Here is a 3,405-nt window from a genome sequence, read left to right as displayed (position 1 = left end):
ATGACAAATTCTACCATCAGATAGTCGAATCTCGGATTCAGGAAGAGCAGTGTGGTTTTTGTCCTGGTCCTGGAACACTGGACCAGCTCTACACCCTCAGCAGGGTCCTGGAGGGTGCATGGGAGTTCGCCCAGTCTACATGTGTTTTTATGAACTTGGAGAAGGTGTTTGACCGTCTGTGGGGGGTACTGCAGAAGTATGGGGGTACCAGGCCCATTGATATGGGCTATTAGGTTCCTGTATGACCAGTGCCGGAGCTTGGTCTATGGGGTTCCATTTGCGGATGATGTGGTCCAATTGGCTTCATCAGATCGTAATATCCAGCTCTCACTGGAGCGGTTCTCAGCTGAGTGTGAAGCGGCCAGGATGAGGATCAATGCCTCCAAATTCAAGACCATGGTCTTGAGCCGGAAACCGGTAGCGTGCCGTCTCCGGGTCGGGGAGGAGGTCCTGCCCCAAGTGGAGGAGTTTAAGTATCTTTGGGTTTTGTTCACGAATGAGGGAAGAATAGAGTGGGAGATCGACAGGCGGATTGGTTCTGCGTCTGCAGTGATGCCAGTCTGTCGTGGTGAAGCGAGAGCTGAGCCAGAAGCTGAAGCTCTCGGTTTACCGGTCGGTCTACGTTCCTACCCTCATCTATGGTCACAAGCTTTGGGTAGTGACCGAAAGAACGAGATTGTGGATGCAAGTGACCGAAATGAGTTTCCTTTGCAGGGTGTCTGGGTTCTCCCTTAGTGATTGGGTAAGAAGCTCAGTCATCCAGGAGGGACTCAGAGTAGAGCCGCTGCTCCTCCACATCGAGAGGAGCCAGTTGAGGTGGTTCATCTGGTTAGGATGCCTCCTGGACGCCTCCCTGGTGAGGTGTTCTGGGCATGTCCCACTGGGAGGAGGCCCAGAAGAAGACCCAGGACACACTGGAGGGACTATGTTTCTCGGCTGGCCTGGGAACGTCTTGGGATTCCCCCAGAGGAGCTGGCCCAAGTGGCTGAGGAGAGGGAAGTCTGGGACTCTCTGGTCAGGCTTGTGTCACACAGCAGGATAATTGTGCCAAATTCTGGCCCAATTTTGCCCATCCGTCAATCTTAAAGATGTCCAGATTATCATGATGGCTCTAAAGATAATCTGACCAGATATTCCTGCAGTGGGTGGTGAGTTAAGAATGATCTAGTCGGCTCAGAAGGACATTGGGATTTCTCCGACATCAAATTGGGGATATTCAACATGTTTGATATTTTGGCATGATATCACAATGTATGTGGTGTTCACCTGACAATAAATGAGCTGCAGTCTGCTGAATGTGATGTGTAGCCAATCAGAAAGCGAGATAACGTAAACACGGAGGGGAATCAAAAATACAGAAGGCATAACAAACTGTCATGAGCTTAAATCATTTTGAACTGTGTTTATTCTGGTAAAAATAGTCCACAAATGATCAATGATGTTTCTTCCTCATTTCAAATGTTTATTTACTCTGAATTCACGTCTCTCTGGAGGTCACGCGANCTCAGCAGGGTCCTGGAGGGTGCATGGGAGTTCGCCCAACCAGTCTACATGTGTGTTATGGACTTGGAGAAGGTGTTCGACCGTCTGTGGGGGGTACTGCAGAAGTATGGGGGTACCAGGCCCATTGATGTGGGCTGTTAGGTTCCTGAATGACCAGTGCCAGAGCTTGGTCCGCATTGCCGGTAGTAAGTCGGACTCATTTCCGGCAAGGGTTGGACTCCAGGTGTTGAGGGGATCCATTTTGGTGACCTTAGGATCACATCTCTGCTTTTTGCGGATGATATGGTCCTATTGGCTTCATCAGATCATGATCTCCAGCTCTCACTGGAGCGGTTCTCAGCTGAGTGTGAAGCGGCCAGGATGAGGATCAGTGCCTCCAAATTCAAGACCATGGTCTTGAGCCGGAAAACGGTAGCATGTCGTCTCCGGGTCGGGGAGGAGGTCCTGCCCCAAGTGGAGGAGTTTAAGTATCTTTGGGTTTTGTTCATGAATGAGGGAAGAATAGAGTGGGAGATCGACAGGTGGATTGGTGCTGCGTCTGCAGTGATGCGGGCGCTGTACTGGTCTGTCATGGTAAAGCGAGAGCTGAGCCAGAAGCTGAAGCTCTCAGTTTACCGGTCGGTCTACGTTCCTACCCTCATCTGGTCACAAGCTTTGGGTAGTGACCGAAAGAACTAGATCGTGGATACAAGTGACCGAAATGAGTTTCCTCTACAGGGTGTCTTAGAGATAGGGTAAGAAGCTCAGTCATCCAGGAGGGACTCAGAGTAGAGTCGCTGCTCCTCCACATCGAGAGGAGCCAGTTGAGGTGGTTCATCTAGTTAGGATGCCTCCTGGACGCCTGGTGAGGTGTTCTGGGCATGTCCCACTGGGAGGAGGCACAGAAGAAGACCCAGGACACGCTGGAGGGACTATGTTTCTCGGCTGGCCTGGGAACGTCTTGGGATTCCCCCAGAGGAGCTGGCCCAAGTGGTTGAGGAGAGGGAAGTCTGGGTCTCTCTGGTCAGGCTTGTGTCACACAGCAGGATAATTGTGCCAAATTCTGGCCCAATTTTGCCCATCCGTCAATCGTAAAGATGTCCAGATTATCATGATGGCTCTAAAGATATTCTGACCAGATATTCCTGCAGTGGGTGGTGAGTTAAGAATGATCTAGTCGGCTCAGAAGGACATTGGGATTTCTCCGACATCAAATCGGGGATATTCAACATGTTTGATTTTTTGGCATGATATCACCGTGTATGTGGTGTTCACCTGAGAATAAATGAGCTGCAGTCTGCTGAATGTGATGTGTAGCCAATCAGAAAGCGAGATAACGTAAACACGGAGGGGAATCAAAAATACAGAAGACATAAAAAACTGTCATGAGCTTAAATAATTTTGAACTGTGTTTACTCTGGTAAAAATAGTCCACAAATGATCAATGATGTTTCTTCCTCATTTCAAATGTTTATTTACTCTGAATTCACGTCTCTCTGGAGGTCACGCGAGATTTTTCCTCTGACATCTGAATTCTTGCGAGATTTTAAGAAGTCTTGCGTGAAAAATAAATATTTGAGCAAACAGCAGCAAGGTAAAAACTACACTAATCAACACAACTCAGCACCTGAAAATTAATTATCTGAAGTGTGTTTTATTTTATTTTAATGTCTGGAGGGGGCGGGACTTAAGACCTGTACTGTAGCCAGTTGACGGAGAAGCTGGTTACATTTTAGATTCAACTACCAGGTTCCACTCTGAGGTCCACTACATCAACTGTTCTGGGAACAGCTCGGATGAAAGTGTGGTTGGGCTGGTACATTTTCCAAGTTCAAACCACTCTTAGGTTCTGCTCAGTTTAGCCTCTGCTCTGTTTGTTGAACTCAGTTTCAGCTTCAACTAATTTCAGGCAGAGTGATATTT

This window comes from Austrofundulus limnaeus, unplaced genomic scaffold (genome assembly GCF_001266775.1).
Source record: "Austrofundulus limnaeus strain Quisiro unplaced genomic scaffold, Austrofundulus_limnaeus-1.0 Scaffold1212, whole genome shotgun sequence".
In the NCBI taxonomy this organism is placed as follows: Eukaryota; Metazoa; Chordata; class Actinopteri; order Cyprinodontiformes; family Rivulidae; genus Austrofundulus; species Austrofundulus limnaeus.
This window is presented reverse-complemented; position numbering follows the sequence as displayed.